This window comes from Trichechus manatus, unplaced genomic scaffold (genome assembly GCF_000243295.1).
Source record: "Trichechus manatus latirostris isolate Lorelei unplaced genomic scaffold, TriManLat1.0 scaffold00010, whole genome shotgun sequence".
NCBI classification, from domain to species: domain Eukaryota; kingdom Metazoa; phylum Chordata; class Mammalia; order Sirenia; family Trichechidae; genus Trichechus; species Trichechus manatus.
This window is the reverse complement of record NW_004443946.1, coordinates 22,505,252-22,526,373: the sequence shown is the minus strand read 5'-3', so window position 1 is coordinate 22,526,373 and position 21,122 is coordinate 22,505,252. Positions and strand designations below refer to the sequence as shown.

Genomic DNA, 21,122 nt, shown 5'->3' with positions numbered 1-21,122 from the left:
CACAATCCTTAAGGCACACATTGTTTTCTAATTAAACTAAACTGTTGTTTGATTTAAAGAAGACTTCAGGGGTATTTTTGGTTTAAAGTTTAAAGTTCACTTACCCTATCTCATACTATTTCTGATCTGCTGTTAAGCCCATCCAGGATTTCCTTTAGGTTCTCTTTATAGATTCTATTTCCCTGCTAAGATTCTTCATCTGTTCATTTGTTATGACCACATTTTTTCCTTTTGGTTTTTGAACATATTTATAACAGCTGTTTTAAAATTGTCATCAGCCAGTTCCAACATATGGGTCATCTTGGGGTCATCTTCTATTGAGTGATTTTTCTCCTGTCTATTGGTCACATATTCCTGTTTCTTAACATGTCTAGTAATTATATATTGCATGCTAGCTATTGAGATGAGTATTCTAAAGGGTCTCAATTATGTCATCTTCCTTTAAAAGGTGTTGAGTGTTATTCTGGCAAGTAGTTAAATTACTAGTGCATCTTTTTTATTTCTGTCTAGTTTGATCTTATTCTTTGTGAGTGTTTCAGTTTTAAACTTAGTCATAGGGCATAGCCCTCACTCTATAGTATGGTCCTTACTTCTACCACATTTACTCATATTGCCCAAGATGCTCACTGAGGTATCACCACTCTGGGCTAGGCTAAAAATGCAGTGTTTTCCAGCTTTGCCTGACCTCTGGTTTTATCATTCAACTCTCAGGCCTGCAGGAGTAGATCTCTTCTGGGCTTTGTGGAAGCTTGCCTACACTTGTGTAGCTGAGCCCTCAGCCAGAAACCTTCAGAGAACTCCTGTATAGACTTCTGGGCCTTCCCCTCTTATAGAGCTTCCTCTGTTCAGATACCATACTTTGGAAATTTTAGCCACCTCAGCAACAGAGAATGCTGATCTCTGCCTCATCAACTCAGCTGAACTACTACTCTGTTTGGGCTCCACCTTCCCACTCCACAGCAGGAAATTATCTCTAGGAAGAAAGGCTAGGCAGTCATGGAGTGATCGTAGCACTTGTTTCATGTGTTTCCTTCCTCTCAAGGATCACAGTTATGCATGGCTTGTTGTTCAATACCCAAAACAGTTTCCTCAAATATTTTTTTCCAGGTTTATGGTGATTCTCAATTGGAGGTTAATTCTTGTACCAGTTACTGTGTCATGGCCAGAAGAAGAAATCCAAATTGGATCTTCTTCAAAATACAAATTGGATCAGGGCACTTTCTGCCCAAAACCCTTCAGTAGCTTTCCATTGTTCTTAGGATAAGTTTGTGATCTTAATATGGTGTGATCTATAATATGGTCTTCAAAGCCCTACATGGCATGGACCCTACTTACTTCTCCAGTTTCTTATTGCACCACGCTTTTCCTCACATACTACACTCTAGCAATATTGGTTTTCTCTCTTTCCATCCACCAAGGTCTTTTCACATGTTGCTCCTTCTGCCTTTAAAACACTTTACCATTGAACTGTATAGTTCTCTCCTACTCAGGGTTCAACTGGAATGCCATGTTCTGAATATGGCCATCCCTGACCCAGTCAATCTGGATCACATCCCCGTTACACACTATTGTTTCATCCTGTATTTTTCCTTCAAAGCACCTATTAAAATTGTAATTGTGTAATTATTTGTTTGATGTCTGTGTGTCCTTCTAGAATGCACAATTCAGAAGAAGAGATACTGTCTCTTTTATAACTATACTCCCAATTATGTCTGGCACTCAGTAGGTATTGAATATATATTTGTTGAATAAATGAATCCACTTCTGAGTTTAGAGCTTCTAAACCCCTTTTATGATTGATAATAAATGTAATATCTTTCATTCGTATAGTTCTTTTTATTTTTCAAAGAGGAGTTTCTTGCATGGCTCCTCTGAGCCTCAAAAACCCTGCAAGGAAGGTTTGTGAATATTATCAGATAAAAATTTTGAGACACAGAAAAGCCAGATGATTTGCCAAAGCTGATAATACCAGAGGCAGAAACATGGCTATAACAGTCTCCTGGCATCTAATCAGGAGTTCTTTCCAGAAGACCCCTGGTCTCCCACTCCCTTGGGATCTTCCTACCTTCACTTTATAGGGAAAAATGTGTCCAAAGTATAATACTCTTTAGTTTTTCACGTTAGAATCATATTGGCTTTTTAGGCCCTTAAAAAATATCAGTGAGCACAGAGGAAACTCTGATGTGTGGATTTACAATCATTTTGCTCCTGTGAATTCAGACATTGGGCAGAGTTTCCCCATATCCATCCGTGGCCTTGGGGGCTCTTTGCCACCCTATTACAATTTAAAGTTTTCTCTAAAGGTCATTCAGAAATTTTTGTTGCAAAACTACGTCTCAAACATTCTAATACCTCTCTCTCTTTCTCTTTTTTCTTAAGCCAATAAAGACTGTGCCAAAAATCAGCTGTCAGTCCAGAATGACCTGCAGTTATTTGTGTGCTATTGCCCTTAGTAGAAGTGAATGTGCTAAGCTCTACACTGTCCATCTAGCTCTTTTCTGTGACCAGCATGCATATTCACAGGACAACTGGCGTAGGCTGGGAGCACTATGTGAATATTTGGCCACACAAAGCTGAGTGACTGATCCAGGTTTAACCTCGACCTCGTCAGCACTACCTTCTCACCACCACTTTGACTCAGCAGTCCAGCCTTTTTTCCAAGGGATGATAGAGTGCAGTGTTAGTGTATCTTTGGGACTTTTGAACTCCCTTATTTATCTACTTTAGTCATTTATAAAAGGTGAAGAGGAGAAAAAGTTAGGCCACACAGTTTTGTAGAGTCAAGGAGTATCTGGTTTATAACTGCATGTTCTTTGCCACTTTTCTGCTGTTCCACAATTCTGAAGACCATCAGTTATGTCAGCACAGTGCTTTTAACGTGATAATGTTCTTCTTTAGTAAGTCTTGTGCACTATGGGACCAGGCTTAGAACACAATGTTGTAAGGTCGTAATTTGAGTGAGCAGCTGATTCTGGCTTTAGGTGTTCACCACCAGAGCTGATGTCAGACTCCTTATGGCCCAGAATCCATTGAACGCACTGTGGACTTCGAACTTGGAAATTCTAATTCCTGAAACATCATGAGGATCCCTATCTGACACTTAGTCCAAACCATGGGACAGAATATTTGCAATTGGGGTAATCCTGGAAAAAAAAACCCAGGTCACTTTCCTGCCGTACTTCAGACTTACTTTCCCGCCATGCTTCAAACTTACTTTCCCATCCTTCCCAATGGTAGTTCTAACTACCATTAATAGAATTTTTATGCTACCAACACTGTGCTAATTTTTAACCTTCATTCACTATGAGGCAAGTACTATTAGCTTACTTTTACAACTGCGAAAACTGGGACTCTAAGAGATTAAGTAAATCTGCAGTTATTGAGCTAGTCCATGGAGGAGCTTGGATTTGAACCTAAATCTGACTATTTGATTCTATAGTCTCTGCTCTTAACCGGGGGCCAGAAAACCTCTTCTGTAAAGGGCAGATACTGATTACTTTAGCATTTGGGGCCAACTTAGAGTCTTTGTCACATATGCTTTCCTTTTACAACCCTTTAAAACCGTAAAAACTAGATTTAGCACATAGGCTGTACAATAACAGGCCATGGACCAAGTTTGGTTTGGATTTGGCCCACAGGCCATAGTTTGCTGACCCTTGCTTTTAACCAGTACACACAGTGCTTCTCAGGACATGAAAGAATGTGTTCCCAGTGGAAAATAGCAAGAAAGTGGTCAGATCCTGGGAGAGGTAGCAGGATTACAGTAGGTGCTGTCCATGCTCTAATGAGATACCAAAACTGAAAAACTAAACCAGTTGCCGTCAAGTCATTACCAGCTCATGGCAACCCCCTGTGTGTCAGAGTAGAACTGTGCTCCATAGAGGTGTCAGTGACTGATTTTTTGGAAGTAGATCACCAGGCCTTTCTTCTAAGGTGACTTTGGGTGGACTCAAACCTTCAACCTTTAAGTGAGAGGCGAGCACATTAACCATTTGCACTCCCCCAGGGACTCTGAGATGAAACTAAGAGTCATTTAACCTCCTAGCAGCTGTGTTGTGGAGAGATTCCACTTTCCCTTTGTGATCTGTTGAGGAGCTCCATGGCTCCAGCAGCACAGAGAACTACAGGGTTGAGGGCTGGAGGGAAATGCCTCCTCATGGGAATGTGAAACCTTCATAGCAGAAATCGTCTGGCCGTTTGCCTGACCTTCTCAGCTTTTCTCCTCTGCACTTCCTTAGTTATAATCAAAGCACTACCGGGAACCCTAGAGTCAGCAGCTTTTTAAAATATATTTTAATTTTTTTTTTTTGCAACAGCCAAGAGTTTAACTGTTTAAGGGACTCCAGTGGTAAATATTTATCTCCAGCCTGGAAGAGACTGTGGTTCCCTTTACTGCGCTCACACAGTGTGGCACTTGGAATGCTGTTGACCAGGAGCGGTGACTGTGCCCAGCTGCAGGCTGAACCCCTTCCAGAAAAGGCTGATGAGCTGAGAAGCTTCCTGTGATTTCCCACTGCCCCCATCTAACCAACACCTTGGTCTCCTCTCCACATGCTTCTCTGCCCTCTCCCTTTCCCTCGCGTAGACACATTCTTCTGCCTGGCAAAAGGAATCTTGTTTCTGTGGAAGCCTCATTAAATCTGCATCTTGCGCAGTTTGGGTTTGATCACGGCTGCCAGAAGTATTTTTAGCCCATGCAGTTGCATAAAGAGATAGGGATTGGGGGTAGGGGCAGTGTGGACAGAGAGAAAGATTAAAAGAGAGAGGGAGGGAGGGAGGGAAGGAAAACCTCAGGAGAAGAGGGTTTCATGAAAGGAGGGAAAGGATACAGCAGTCCTCTTGGGCTACTGGGGCTGCTCCCTGGCTAGTTCTGTCCTACTGGAAGCCCATGGACGCTTGCCATGACAACTGCCCTGGTCACATGTCAGGGGAACCTCTGATCTCCCTTTCCATGAGCTCAGTCAGCCCCAGCCAGGGTGTCGCTTAAGCCAGGGAGTGTGACTGATGATAACGCTCACGGGTTCCCCCCTACAGGGGCTCAGGGGACAAGGAAGGAGCAGTGGCAGAGTGGAGGGCTGTTAGGAAACGGCAGGTGTATGGCTGGTACTCTTGGGGTCTTCAGAGTATAATGGTGGCAGAGTTATAGCAGGGTTGGAGGGTGATGCCCCAAGATAAGGATTTGGGTGTGAGAAAGGATACACAGTACTACAGGTGCTGAAACCTAATATCAAGTCCATCCTTTGGCTGCTTAAGTTTTTAGAACTGTCCCTCCTGCTCTTCAGCCATACTGTGGCTTCACCCTTCCCCCGCACTTTAGAGGGCTCTTGATAGCTGGGTGGTTGTTTGCACTGGAGCTGTTGGAGTGTATTTGTGTGTCCCCATATATAACAACACAAAGAAATAGATAAGAACCACAGGCAGAGATAACTGTTGTTGTTAGTTGCCTCTGATTCATGATGACCTTATGTATAACAGAAGAAAGCCTTCCCCAGCCCTGCACCATCTTCATGACCGTTGGTATGTTTGAGTCTATTGTTGCTGCTATTGTGTCAATCCATCTCATTGAGGGTTTCCCTCATTTTTACTGACCCTCTATTTTACCAAACAGCTAACATTTTTTGAACCCTTACAGTGTCCACACAGTGTTAACACATTCTATATGTGTTAACTCATTTTTCCTTTCCATAATTCTATGGACTAAACACTTAATCTTTCCATTCTACAGACAAGGAAACTGAGGCACACAGAAGTTGAGAAACGTACTCAAGGTCACCCAAGGTCACGCTCATTAGTAGCGGAGCCAGGTTTTGTACCCGAGAGACCTGACTTGAGCATCTGCAGTTCTAAATCTTAACATATCATTGGCCTGTCATACATTTTAAACAATTTTCTGTGCACAGAACCATTTATAGTAACTTCGTATTGATGAGCTGAAAGTAGTCTGCAGATGAGCTGCCGGGATTTCATTCATCCTCAAAGAGGTACATTTTTTTTAACGTTTTGTGAGGATGGCATCCAAATTCATAAAAATCTTTACAATCAAGATTTCCACGAGCTTCATTCTGACACTCCTGCCTTGCCACCTGTCTTGGTTATCTAGTGCTATTATAACAGAAATACCACAAGTGGATGGCTTTAACAAAGAGAAATTTATTTTCTCACTAGTAGGCTAGAAGTCCAAATTCAGGGTGTCAGCTCCAGGGGAAGGCTTTCTCTGTCGTCTCTGGAAGAAGGTCCTTGTCATTAGTCTCCCCTTGGTCTGGGAGTATCTCAGTGCAGGAACCTCAGGTCCAAAGGACGCGCTCTGCTCCTGGTGCTGCTTTCTTGGTGGTATGAGGTCCCCAATTCTCTGCTTGCTTCCCTTTCCTTTTATCTCTTCTAAGATAAAAGGTGGTGCAGGCGACACCCTAGGGAAGCTCCGTTTACATTGAATCAGGGATGTGACCTTAGTGAGGGTGTTATACAATCCTACCCTAATCCTCTTTAACATAAAATTACAATCACAAAATGGAGGACAACCACACAATACTGGGAATCAAGGCCCAGCCAAATTGATACACACATTTTGCGCGGGACATAAATCAATCCATGACATGACCATTCCACCTTTCCAATTGGTTTTTATTGCTTCGTCTCTTTCTTGAGTCCCTGTTACCTCTCCAACATTACTAGTGGGATTGTGCTGTACCTTCACGTTCTCAGGCAATGGGAGCGTCTGTCCTCCAGTGCCCACACCCCTGCTACTCCTTGGTCAGGACGGGGGTCATTCCATTTCCCACATTTCTCTCTGGCCGCTTCCCCAAGGGCTAGCTCTAGGTGCCTTACTTGAGCTTGGCAGGCAGCTTCCCTTTGCCATTCAATCCCTTTGATTATCTCTGTTTCAATCTGCCCCTCTTTAAAGCTTTAGTTTTCTCTGAAGATACCAGCTCTCCTGCTCACCCCTCAAAAAGACAAAATGGAGATGAAACCAGCCCACCTGCCACAATCTCTCCTCTAAATGCTTTCTCTGTCCTGTGTAGACATGAAAATAATAGAGGACACGTATTGAGGATTTACTATATGCTTACTATCCTATATGCTTTAATCTTTACAATATCCCTATGAGCTAAGCACCAAAACCACTCCCATTTTGAAGATTAGTAAACTGAAGCACAGAGGGACCAAGTAACTTTCTCAAGGTCACACAGCTAGTAAGAGATTGGAACTGTCTGAGGTATATCGACTGCTATTTTCTTGCACAGTAATACTGGGTAGTCTGACTCCAGAATCTGTGCTCTTAATCACCACTCTATATTGCCTCCCAGTTGAAAGCATCCAAGGGAAAGTTTTAGGTATATCAACTGCAATCTTCCTGCACAGTAAAACAGAGGTCAACCACCTTGGGGTTACACTGGCCTTATTGTTCATTGTCCCTGATTGCTGGTGTTCAGCAATAGCCTCTGAAGTCCAAGAACCTGTCTGGGTGCCATGATAACTGGACACCAGCAGGAACAACAGATGACTGTGATTTCATCAGAGACGTAGTCCACCCAAGGACAGGGAAGGAGGAGCATACATATACTATCCTCGTCACTCTCTTTTGGTTACAAGAAGCAGGAAACTACTAAAGCTAGCTTACATCCAAAAAAAAAAAAAATAAAGAAATTTGAAATGTATAACACACTAAATATCTTGTAGTACTCGAGGAAGAGCAAACAAACCTTAGGAGGTGCTGTAAACAGGAACTGGGAAGTTGCCAGTGTCTCCTGTCTTTATCCCTGGAACCATGTGGTTTCTCATCTGCTGCTCTCTCTCTGCATGCCTACCTCATTGTTATTTTTTTCTTTCTCTCACTCTTCAGACTATATTTTATTGCTTTATCATGCATGTGGAAAAACTTGTACCAACACTCCCAAGTTTACATATCGTTATTCCAGGCAGTCATAGAATCTTTAAAACTCCAGATTCCAGGGAGAAACCTTGAGTAAGAGGCCCAACTCAAGGGCAAGGGAAATGGAGAAAAGATGTGGCTGCTGGGCCCATAGATAGCAATGAGGACTGCCAGGAAGCTGTTGTCATGGTCCGTGTAACAGTTTAAAAGGACAAGGCAGAAGTAAGTCACTTCCTTTTCACAGATGGAGAAACTGAGGCATGGAAAGAGCTTGACTGAGGATCCAACCTCCAGCCTTTATGTAAGTGCTAGGTTCACTGACATGGTGTCTGATCCCGACAGGAAGGGTGGTTTCTCTGCTTTGTCCCCCGGCCCTCCACAAAGCATGGGCCCAAGCCCCACCAAGCACCCTTGGCTCTGTTCACTGCCCTGGAGGCCTTGGAAACCTCTCAGGATAGACTCAGGTCAAGAGTCTTAGGAAAAGAGCATCCAGAATGAAGTTCTGGAGAGAGCTCAGGCTCTGGAATAAGGACACCTGGGCCCTGGGCTGGCCCTTAGTTGTATGGCAGCCTCCTGTGCTAACACCTGGTGCAGCTTACCACATCGTGACAAGCACTGTCCAGAGCCCTCATGTAAATCTCACAACAACCCTATAAGGACAATGCTTTCAGACCCATGTTATAGACGAGCAATTGGGGCTCAGAGAGTAAGCAGCTTGCTCAAGGTCACACAGCTGAGCCAAGACATGAACATAGTTCTGAGTCCTCAAAGCTCATTCTTTAACCACTCACAATACTCCCGCTCTCTGCTTAATTTCCTCATCTGTCAGATGGGAATGATAATACCCATCTCACATGGATATTGTAGGGGGAAAACAGATGAAAGACAAGAAAGTGCTTTGTAAACATGAGCAGCCCCTGCAGATGGGAATTATTTTTGTTGTTGTCACACCCCACCAGCCCCTGGGGCTTTGCAGAGCTATACCAGCTCCAAGCTCCAGAGATTCTTCCTCCTCATCCACAGCAGGGGGGGACAGTCTGTCTTCCTCCTGAGCAAGGCTGACAAACTGAGCCCCACTGCTCTCTTGCCACCCCCTACATGCTGAGGAAGGAGGGTAGCACCTGCCACATCCTCCCTTGTTGCCAGGGGAACACAGAACCCAGAATTTGGGTCTCAGCTGGTTAGGGAAATCAGGAGATGGAATTTTTTCCACCAATATTTCTTTTTTAAAAAAATATTTTTATTAGTGGATTCTGGTTTGCATATAAGTTTCTGCCAGAGATATAAACTATCCCAGTGATGGTGGTGGTTTGTTTTATAATTAAGGGATGGAAAAGGAAACTGACATTTATTGGGCACCTACTGTATACTGGGCAGCCACATGATTGTTGGTCATTCTTGCCATATAAAGTGGGCTTTATTATCCCCACTTCACAGACTGGGAATCTGGCCCAGCAAGGTTGTGCTGCATGTGCTAGTTCCCACAGCTAGGTGGTAGCAAGGCTGGGATTTGATCCCAGGTCTCCAAAGCATCCATTCTTTCTACCACTGCCTTCCATTGGAGAGGAGAGGCCATGGAATGGGTGCCAGAGGTATCCCTTTCCAGTCAAGACTAGAAAACTGCTGGAAGCTACCTCTGCAAAGTCCAGCAAGGAAGGAAGCAGAGAGCCTAAACTGGATGGGCCCCCAGGCAACTTGACCATGCTGCCCACACTGTCTGGCAGCTGTCACCATTGGATCTTGTATAGGGCTGGCTGTGTTCTGCAGAGGAATCCTGGATGCTGCACAAGCTGGCGGGAGCCTATGAAAGAACAGACAGGTTTCACTGAGGTTCCACCGAACTGGTTAGCTAGGGCAGGAACCTGGGGCAGGTGGGGGGTGGGGGGTGGGGGAATGGAATGTTGCAAGGGATGAAACAGGTAGGTGGGAAACTCAGGATCCATTTTCCTAGCCAAAGGCTGAGCTGAGAGGCTGTCTGAGCAGGGACAGAGTGGGAAGTGTCCAGATGTTTTGTTTGACAATAGAGCCAGCAGGAGAGGGAAGAATAAAGCTCATGTTGGACTTGGAAGAGCTCACCTCAGCTCCTTGATGAAGGTGCATCTGGCCAGCTCTTGAAGCAGTGACCCTGCCTTAGGCCATATGCTCATCAAGGCAGACCTGTCAGACCTACAGTGGCCTCTGTGTTTAGAGAAGGACCTAACATGACTCCTTGAGAAAGGATTTGACAACAACAACAAAGTGCCAGCATCTGTGCTCTCATCCCATTCTCTCAATTGTCTTGTGAGTATGTGGGGCAGATGTTACTCTTCCCAGTTGGCAAAAGAGGAAAGAGGGGCCCTTAGAAGTTAAGTTGCTTTTCCAGGGCCACACAGTTGGCAAACAGTATCCATGCCAGTTTTCCCTCTCCCACATCCAGTGCTCTGTGCACCATGCAGAGAGGAAGACAACCAGGCAACCCAACAGCCCACCTCAAGTATGAGTGTTATGGTCTCACTCACTATCCTTCAGAGCTATACCTTGTAAGAGCTAATCATTCGTGGTTAGACAAGAAATAGTTAGCCAACACTGCTGCAGTATGGTTGACCAAATTCCAATAGAACAAACTCAGACTCAAGTAGATGTTCAGAATGTGTGTGTAGTCACCACTTCACTGTATAGTTCTAAGGTGTGACTCTCATACATCTATCACAGTACGACATGTGTCCGCTCTCATCACCTCAATCCCCAATTCCATGCACAGTAAACAAGATTTCAGCTTATGAACTAAAAACAGATAAATGTATGAGTCCCTGGGTGGTTCAAATGGTTAACACCCTCAGTGCTAACTGAAAGGTTGGAGATTTGAATCCACCCAGAGGCACCTCAGAAGAAAAGCCTGGTGTTCTACTTCCGAAAATCAGCCGTTGAAAACCCTATGAAGCACAGTTCCACTGTGACACACACAACTCGATAACAACTGGTTACTGAGTGTCAAACCCTGAGTCAGCAACTGGGGGTATAAGACAAGAATAAGATAGTTGATATATCTTGAGAGGATTCTTTGGTTGGCAAAGGGCAGAAATCCAAGTTGAATTTACCTTGGAGAAAGGGGGAATCAGTGGCTTCCTTAAGCAAGCATGAGAAGGCCAGTCTCAGGGATGACCAAAACAAGATTCAGATGCTTCAGGAGTCTGTCGTTCTGCTTTCATGCCAACTTTCTTCTGTCAGACTGGCCCCCTCCACAGGGTTGGAAACATAGCTGCAAGCAGCTGTCAGGCCCACGTCTTCAGCTTAAACGCTGGAGAGCGACTGTCTTCTTCTAGGGACCACTTCCAGTCAGGTGCCCATCCACTCTGCCAGGAAGGTAGAATATGTAAGAAGATGGCAGCTCTCATTTAAACTACATGGTTAGAATTAGAGTAATGAGCATGTCCCAAAGCAAGGGGGTAAAGGAAGTGGGCTGATGTACTAGGTGACAAATGATACCCAGTTTCTGACTTTAAGGAGCTTTCAGTTTAGTAGGGGGTGTGAGGGCAGACAAGTAAATCAGCAGGTATGATACATTGTCATGGACTCCACAACACAAGAGCCCTGAGTGCCCAGAGGAGAGGTATCCATGTGGGGCTGGATTAGGGTGAGGGAGCATCAAGGAAATATTACAGGGGAGGCAAGGGACACTCAAACATAATCCCAAAGGGTGGTTGGGACTCATCTGCTTGTACAAGGGAGGAAGAGTATTCCAGACAGAAAGGATCACACTAGCAAAGATACAGAAGAGTGTGAACTCCTGGAAAAGGCACGTAGCTCAGTATTGTTGAAGGCCAAGGTACAAAGGGGAAAAGGATAAGGCCTTGATGTTAAGGACAGAAAAATAAAGATCTTTTGAAAATATCTATGGAGTGAAGATCTCAAGACCCCTGAAAGGATTTGTTTATAATAGAATCAAAGAAAAATTGCCACGAAGTATAAGGACTGTGAAGTCCTTGGATATCAAGTAACATGATGATAAATGTTGGTTTGAAAACTATGTATCTATAACATGAGGATATTTTACAAGATTTTCCTTTGGAAAGGGAGAGGAAAAATCTCACATTGTCCCAGAAACTAATGCGTTTCCCTGTACAGATAAAATCTTAATAAATATTGTTATGAGTTATGACGGTGAGATAGGCAAAATAGATCACAGTGCAGTTTGTAATTAAGAGTTACTAAGCTGTCTTATTCTTCAGGTCATGCTTTTAAACATGACTTTGAAAAATCAAAGGTCAGTTAAACTTGAAAAGAGTATTGAAGGAGGAAAATTATGTTGCCTCAGGTTAAAAAGACACATAGGAGATGGTAACTCAAATGATCAAAAGCACCAACCTGCCTGTTAGGATTCAAAGGAATGGTGTGCAGCTCAGAAATGAGATATGTGCAGAGCAATATGGAATGAGATAAATGCCTGACATTCAAAAAGATTGGAATTGATACTGGATTTTCAGGCAACAGCTTCAAGAAAATGAAATGAAATGTAATAAAGGAGAGTAGGAGTCAAGGGAGTATTAGATATTAGAGAAAGTGAAGACCTGGGGTTTTGTGGGAAGGAAAGGAGGAGAAGCAAAAAGAGTAGCTCTTTTAACACACGAGCCTCCTCCTCCTGCCCCCTTTCTCCACTAAAAATATTGGTCTGTTTTAGCTGAAATAGTTGTAAGACAAATTTTTGTTTTAGAAAAAAATTGAGCTATTTCGTGCTGACTTCCATCATAAAATCAGAGCTCTGCTGCCGTAAAATAAAGTTTTGTAATACAATGAGTAGAAAACTTGATTTCCTGCAGAAGGAAAGACGGCAGCCCACTCAGCACCATGCTAGGCATGATTGCACACGACCTAGGCATCTCCTGCTGGGAGCTGTAGCTACCACCCAGAAGTTCACATTTTCATTGCAGCTGTTTTCTGAGGTTTGTGAAATCCCTCACCCATCAACAACTGATCTTTAGCCCTTAGTCTAGGGGTTCTTAACCTGGGGTCCAGGGACCTTTAAAGAATCCATATCTGAGTTTTCATAGGGCCTGTGTTGTTGTCGTTAGCTGCCATTGAGTCGACTTTGACCCATCATGAATGTATGTACAACAGAACAAAATGTTGCCTGTTCCTGCATCATCCTCACAATAACCAGCATGTTTGAGTCCATTGTTGGGACTGTTGTGCCTGTCTATCTCACTGAGGGTCTTTCACACCCTCCTCGGCCCTCTACTTTACCAAACATGATGTCCTTCTCCAGTGATTGATCCTTCCTGATGATGTGTCCAAAACAAGTGAGTCAGACAGCATTCTGTTATAATCTATAAGGTTTTCATTGGCTAATTGTCAAAAGTAGATCACCTGGCCTTTCTTCCTTGTCTGTCTTACTCTGGAAGCTCCACTGAAACCAATTCACCATGGGTAACCCCAATGGTATTTGAAATACCGGTGAATATAACTTTAGCATTACAGCAATGTGTAAGCCACCACAGTACAAAAACTGACAGGCAGGTGGTAGATAGGGCCTCTAGGAAATCATATACAAAATATCATCTGTATGAAGGCAGAGAGAGTCAGGAGCTGGTTGAATGGACACAAGAAATCCGGGGTGGAAAGGAGGAGTGTGCTGTCACAGTATAGGGAGAGCAACTAGGGTCACATAAAAATATATGCATAAGTTTTTGTATGAGAGACTAACTTGAATTGTAAACTTTCACTTAAAGCACAATAAAAAATTTTTTTTGAAAAACTTATACATCCAAAAAAAAAACAAAATAACATCTGTGAGTGTGTGCATTTTTCTGGTAAGTGGAACCTGAATTGTCAAAGTAGTTCATGACCCCTAAAAAAGGCTAAGAACCACTCCCTAGAGAGGGGCCTTGCTACACTTAGAGATTTCCTTGAGTATATCCCACCTGAATTTAGAGACCATCTCAGGTATAGATTTAACATATTGAACACTAATGAATGAAGACCAGACGAGCTGTGGGGTGTTATCAAGGACATCGTACATTAAGAAAGCAAAGGTCATTAAGAAGACAGGAAAGACAGAAAAAAACAAAATGGATGTCAGAAGAGACTCTGAAACTTGCTCCTGAACTTAGAGTAGCTAAAGTGAATGGAAGAAATGATGAAGTAAAAGAGCTGAACAGAATATTTCAAAGGGTGACTCAAGAAGACAACGTAAAGTATTATAATGAAACGTGCAAAACACCTGGAGTTAGAAAACCAAAAGCGAAGAACATACTCGGCATTTCTCAAGCTGAAAGAATGGAAGAAAAAATTCAAGCCTCGAGTTGCAATATTGAAAGATTCTATGGACAAAATATTAAACAACACAAGGAAGCTTCCAAACAAGATGGAAAGAATACACAGTCACTGAACCAAAAAGAATTGGTCGACATTCAACCATTTCAGGAGGTAGCATATGATCAGGAACGGATGGTATTGAAGGAAGAAGTCCAAGCTGCACTGAAAACATTGGTGAAAACAAAGCTCCAGGAATTGACAGAATACCAACTGAGATGTTTCAACAAACAGATGCAACACTTGAAGCTCTCACTTATCTATGCCAAAAAATTTGGAAGACAGCTACCTGGCCAACTGACTAGAAGAGATCCATATTTGTGCCCATTCCAAAGAAAGGTGATCCAACAAAATGTGGAAATTATCAAACAATATCATTAATATTACACTCAAGCAAAATTTTGCTGAAGATAATTCAAAAATAATTGCAGCAGTACATTGACAGGTAACTGCCAGAAGTTCAAGATGGATTCAGAAGAGGATGTGGAACGGGGGATGTCATTGCTGATGTCAGATGGATCTCGGCTAAAATCAGAGGATACCAGAAGGATGTTTACCTATGTTTTATTGAGTATGCAAAAGCGTTTGACTATGTGAAATCATGACAAATTATGTATAACATCGCAAAGAATGGAATTCCAGAACACTTAATTGTGTTCATGTGGAACTCGTACCTAGACCAAGAGGCAGTTGTTCAAACAGAACAAGAGGATACTGCGTTGTTTAAAATCAGGAAAAGTGTGTATCAGGTGCGTATCTTTTCACCGTACTTATTCATGTAATCTATATGCTGAGCAAATAATCTGAGAAGGTGGACTACATGAAGAAGAATGGCAAATGAGGATTGGAGGAGTCTCATTAACAACCTATGATATGCAGATGACACAACTTTGCTTGCTGAAAGAGAAAAAGACTTGAAACAGTTACTGATGAAGATCAAAGACTACAGCCACCAGTATGAATTACACCTCACCGTAAAGAAGACAAAAATCCTCACAAGTGGATCAATAAGCAACATCATGATTAACGGAGAAAATACTGAAATTGTCAAGGATTTCATTTTACTGGATCCACAATCAACATCCACGGAAGGAGCAGACAAAAAATCAAATAAAATCAATATTGCATTGGGCAAATCTTCTGCAAAAGACTTCTTTAAAGTGTTAAAAAGCAAAGATGTCACTTTGAGGACTAAGTTGTGCCTGACTCTAGCCATGGCATTTTCAGTCACCTTGTATGCATGTGAAAGCTGGACAATGAATAAGGAAGACCAAAGAAGAATTGCTGCCTTTGAATTACGGTGTTGGTGAAGAGTATTGAATATACCATGGAAAATGCCAGAAGAACAAACAAATCTGTCTTGGAAGAAGTACAACCAGAATACTCCTTAGAAGCAAGGATGGTGAGATTTCATCTTATGTACGTTGGCAATGTTATCAGGGGGGACCTGTTCCTGGAGAAGGACATCATACTTGGTAAAGTAGAGGGTCAGCAAAAAAGAGGAAGACTCTCAATGAGATGGATTGACACAGTGGCTGCAACAATGGGCTTAAACACAGCAACAATTATGAGGATAACGCAGGGCTGGGCAGTGTTTCATTCTGTTGTACATAGGGTCGCTATGATTCGGGGCCGACTTAACGACATTTCACAACAACAGAGATTTCCAGATTTGACCAGGGTAGCTCACACAACTGGGATGAAGTTTCACACTTCAACAGCAGGTCTACTTCCAGCTGTACAAGCTCATCAAGCACGTATTGTAGTATTTCTCTAAGACCCTGAAATTCAGTATATTGAATTTATTTAGAAGAAGAACCACTATATATGTACAAGTTTCTGAAAATGGCCAAAGGTTTTGCCCTTGGCAGGAAAGGACATTATCAGATTCATGAAGTGCCTTTGTGTTTGTATTTCAACTCTGAAAGATAATTGCGATTTATCTGAAGACAACCTTTATTCCTCAAATATGATGATGTTGACTGATTTTGGCTCCTAGAGGTAAAATGTATGGTGAAGTCCCAATGTACTATGTTTTCATTTACTAACAGGCACTGAGCTTTTGAAGTTGACAAGTAGGCAGAGGATGTGCACATATTATGTGATATGTTTAAGGAGTGACAAATATTCACTTGGAAGGGAGGAGAAGAAAATTTACAATACAGAATTTCTTAGGGAAAATCAACTTAGAAGAGCCAGCAGGGAGGAAGAGAATAAGAATATTTCTGGTAAAACATGGATGAATCAATAGCCAGCCAAAATCAAAGAAATTATCTTTTGTGAAAAACAGTAGAGGCCAATTGAAAAATAAGCAACATGTTGAATAAAAATAGCAAACAGAAGTCACAATGGCCTAATTGTGTGATGAGGTAATTAACAGCTAGAGTTAGCAAAATATGCTCAAAAAAAGAGAGTAGTCAGGGGAGAAAAAAAAAAGCCACAAAAACCAGCAGATCTACCAAAGAGGGCATTCAAGTGGCTAACAGACACATGAGGAAATGCTCACGATCATTAGCCATTAGAGAAATGCAAAATCAAAACTACAATGAGATACCATCTCACCCCAACGAAGCTGGCACTAATCCAAAAAACACAGAATAATAAATGTTAGGTTCTGGAGAGACTGGAACTCTTATGCACTGCTGGTGGGAATGTAAAATGGTACAAACACTTTGGAAGTCTACTTGGTGCTTCCTTAAAAAGCTAGAAATAGAAATACTATACAACCCAGCAGCCCCACTCCTAGGACTATACCTGAGAGAAATAAGAGCTGTCACACGAATAGACATATGCACACCCATGTTCATTGCAGCGGTGTTCACAATAGCAAAAAGATGGAAACAACCTAAATGTCCATCAACAGACAAATGGATAAACAAATAATGGTACATACACACAGTGGAATACTATGCAATGATAAAGAACAATGATGAATCTGCAAAATATCTCACAACATGGATGAATCTGGAAGGCATTATTCTGAGTGAAATTAATCAGTCACAAAAGGACAAATATTATATGAGACCACTATTATAAGAACTCAAGAAAAGGCTTAAACACAGAAAAAAGCATTCTTTGATGGTTACCACGGTAGGGAGGGAGGGGGAGAGGAAACCACTAACTAGATAGTAGACAAGGATCAACTCTGGTGAAGGGAAGGACAACACACAATACAAGGGAAGTCAGCACAACTGGACCAAAGCAAAAACTAAGAAGTTTCCTGGACACATCCAAACACTTTGAGGAACAGAGTAGCTGGGGCTTGGGCCTGGGGACCATAGTTTTGGGGGACATCTAGGTCAATTGGCATAACGAAGTTTATTAAGAAAATGTTCTACATCCCACTTTGGTGAGCGGCATGTGGGATCTTAAAAGCTTTCAAGCGGCCATCTAATATACATCAATTGGTCCCATCCCACTTGGAGCAAAGGAGAATGAAGAAAACCAAAAACACAAGGAAAATATTAGCCCAAAGGGCTAAAGGACCACATGAACCAGAGACTCCACCAGCCTGAGACCAGAACCAGATGGTGCCCGGCTACCACCAATGACTGCCCTGACAGGGAACACAACAGAGAATCCTGGACAAAGCAGGAGAAAAATGTAGAACAGACCTCAAATTCACGTAAGAAGACCAGCCTTAATGGTCTGACAGAGACTGGAACAACTCCTGAAACTATGGCTGCCAGACACCTTGTTAATCCAGAACTGAAACCATTCCTGAAGCCCACTCTTCAAAGATTAGACAGGACAGTGTTTCCTTCTGTTGTACATAGGGTCACTATGAGTTGGAACCAGCTCGATGGCACCTAACAACAGCAAAATAAAACAAAAATACATGTGAGGAACATGCTTCTTAGTTCAATCAGATGTACGAGACCAAATGGGCAGCTCCTGTCCAAAAGCAGGATGAGAAGGCAGAAAGGGACAGGAAATGGTCAAATGGATACAGTGAATCCAGGCTGGAAAGGGAGAGTGTGCTGTCGCATTGTAGGAATTGCAGCTAATGTCACAAAACAATATGTGTATAAATTTTTGTATGAGGAATTAACTTGAGCTGTAAACTTTCACCTACAAGAACAAAAAAAAAAAAAAACAAAAAAACAGCAGATCTTCAAAATTAACAATGGAGACAGTTATTCAGAAAATTACAGAAAAAAATCTCACTGGAACCTGAATTACTATCTAGATAATTGATAAAACTTGCTACATGTAGGAGCCTCAGTCCTTTACCCTTCTTTCAATAAATTCTGTATTGAAGACATCTTCTATGAAGATGATTTCAAAGATATGCTTTTTGTGTATAAGGCTCAAATCTGTATCTCCCTCACATTTAGCTGTTATCTCCTAGTCAGCATGCCCAAATTAGAATAATCATTTTCATCCACCAAAACCAGCTCCTCTCCTTCCAGAAACCCCTTGGGAAACGAATGTTTATGAACTTCTGCTGCGTGCCATCCTGGAGGTAAGCACAGGGCACTTCAGAAGACACAGAAGGCTCACCACACCAGTCCAGCAAGGCTGGGAAGAGCTTCCCAGAGAAGGTGGTGTCTAAGATCTGGACGATGTGTGGGAACTGGGAGAAAAAAAAAAAAGAGGACAGAAAAGGGCGTTCCAGAAAAAAAGCCTGTTACAGCATGCTAAGAAGTTGGGAAAATCATTAAAAAGTTTGGAGGAAAGGAGGGACAGATTGAGATTTGCATCTTGCACAGTTAACTACAAGTCTGTGGGGAGAATGAATTTGGGTGGGCACAAATTGAGTCAGGAAGACGAGTCAGGAGACTATTACCGGAAATCAGTCCAGAGGAGACGGTGACCAATGAATAAGAGTTTTAGGTGGAATGGAAAGAAGAAAACATATTCGCAAGACGTAAGTAGGTGATATAACAGAATCTTGTGCCTGATTGGAAGTTGGGATTGACTGGAGAGGGAGCAGGGTGAAGGAATGAATGGATACTGATATGATCCACTGGCAAGGGGATAAAACAGGAGATAGGAAGTTTTGGTAAAGAAGATAAGGTCAGCTTTGGGTTGCTTGAATTTGACATCTCAGAGGTGGAGCAGTTCTGGGTCATGATGAGGCTCAGGGTGTGGACTTGGGAGTGGATTGCTGAAGTGCAGGGGAAGGTCATTAAAAGATTGGAAAGGACTGAAGGGCAAAAGGGGTTTGAATTAGTCATTTTGGGGACACTGATATCACCCAGGATGCTGGCAGGATTAGGGATAGAAAGGAAGACTGTAAGCCAGGTCCCAAATTCTTTTAATGTTGAGGCAAGTGACTCAGATATTAGAAGATAGAAAGCAGCGGGGAAGGGGGTTATAGCCAGGTGGGAAAGGATCGATTACCTGAGGGTAGAGGAGTGTGAAAGCTGCAGTGGAGACCAAGGTAAGAGAATGAGCAACCTCGCCAAAAGAGCACTGGAGTGCAGAGAAGGTAAAAGTGGTCTGTGAAGACATCGGGACTGAAGGAAGTTTGTTTCTCCTGTAACAAGATTCTAGAAGGGGTGCTGAGGAAGTTTGGAGGGAAAGGAAGTATGGAAGTTTGTGTCAGATGAGAGGAGGTGCCTTACAAGAGGGGCTGCGCAGAGGAAGGGAGGATAGAATTATTCTCGGTTGTCGCAGCTCTGAGAGATTGTGCATCTAAGGCAATCCTTAGGAAAGAAACAGCAGTATCCATAGGAAATGAATGGGCACTGGCTCCTGGACAACCTGCCTAGATGGATTCTATTCCCAAGGGACTCCTATCCTGGTTAAGAGCTTTGTTAGTTCACAGAACATCACCAACCAGATGTGAATCACATTACTAGCCCCTACAACCCTTCTTCTCTGGTCACATGGGCATATCCATTGTATGCTGAATGCACTTTGCATTTCCTGCTTCAACGCCTTGCTGTTTATAGACTTCTTCTCCCTTACTCTTCATCTCATCTACCTGAACCTTAAGTATTCTTAATGACCAGTTCCATCCTAGCTCTTCCAGGAACACTTTAATACCTACCTAGTCATTCCCTCCGCTAACTATCCACTCCCGATGTTGTTATTTTCAGGTGCCGTCGAGTCTGCTCTGACTCATGGAAACCTTATATACTACAGAACAAAACGTTGCCTCCTTGGTATGTTTGAGTCCATTGTTTTGGGTGTTGTGTCAATCCATCTCATTGAGGGTTTCGCTCATTTCTACTGACCCTTTACTTTACCAGCCGTGATGTCCTTTTCCAGGTATTGGTCTTTCCTGATGATGTGTCCAAAGTAAGTGAGCTGAAGTCTCTCCATCCTCACTTCTAAGGAACATCCTGGTTGTATTTCTTTTAAGACTGATTTGTTTGTTCTGCTGGCAGTCCACAGTATATTAAATATTCTTTACCAACACCACAATTCCAATGCGTCAATTCTTCTGTCTTCCTTTTTCATTGTCCAGCTTTCACATGCATATGAGACGATTGAAAAGCCCACGGCTTAGGTCAGGTGCACTTTAGTCATCACACACTTTCTGTAGCACTTGTTATATAGCTATTAAATACTACCTATTATGCACATGGAGTCCCTGAGTGATGTAAATGGTTAACGTGCTCTGCTGCTAACCATAAGGTTGAAGGTTTTAAATCCACCCAGAAGAGCCTTGGAAGAAAGGCCTGGAGATCTATCTCCAAAAAATCAGCCATCGGAAACCCTATTGAGCACAGTTCTACTCTGACACACATGGGGTCACCATGAGTAACGATCGACTTGATGACAACTGGTTTTGGTTTATTATGCATATGTATTGCAATCTTTCAGTGGACAGAGAATCTGATTAATACTTTGTCAGTTTGTAGCACATTTCCTTGCAGACAGTAGATGCACCATGAACATCTGGAAGACTGGTTAGTTAATTTCCTACTTGACATGAGCTGCAAAGTTCTGGTCCATGTGTTTCTTTCATAAAGTTAAGAATGACAGACAGTATGTGGATCTCAAATTTCAT

At 42.6% G+C, this 21,122-nt stretch overlaps 1 protein-coding gene across 4 annotated transcripts in view; it reads left to right on the top strand.

Annotated features, from left to right (window-relative positions):
- SLC8A3 (solute carrier family 8 member A3) overlaps nucleotides 1-21,122 on the top strand; it is a 206,118-nt gene that overhangs the window by 133,677 nt on the left and 51,319 nt on the right. The gene's annotated exons all lie outside the window — the stretch shown is intronic.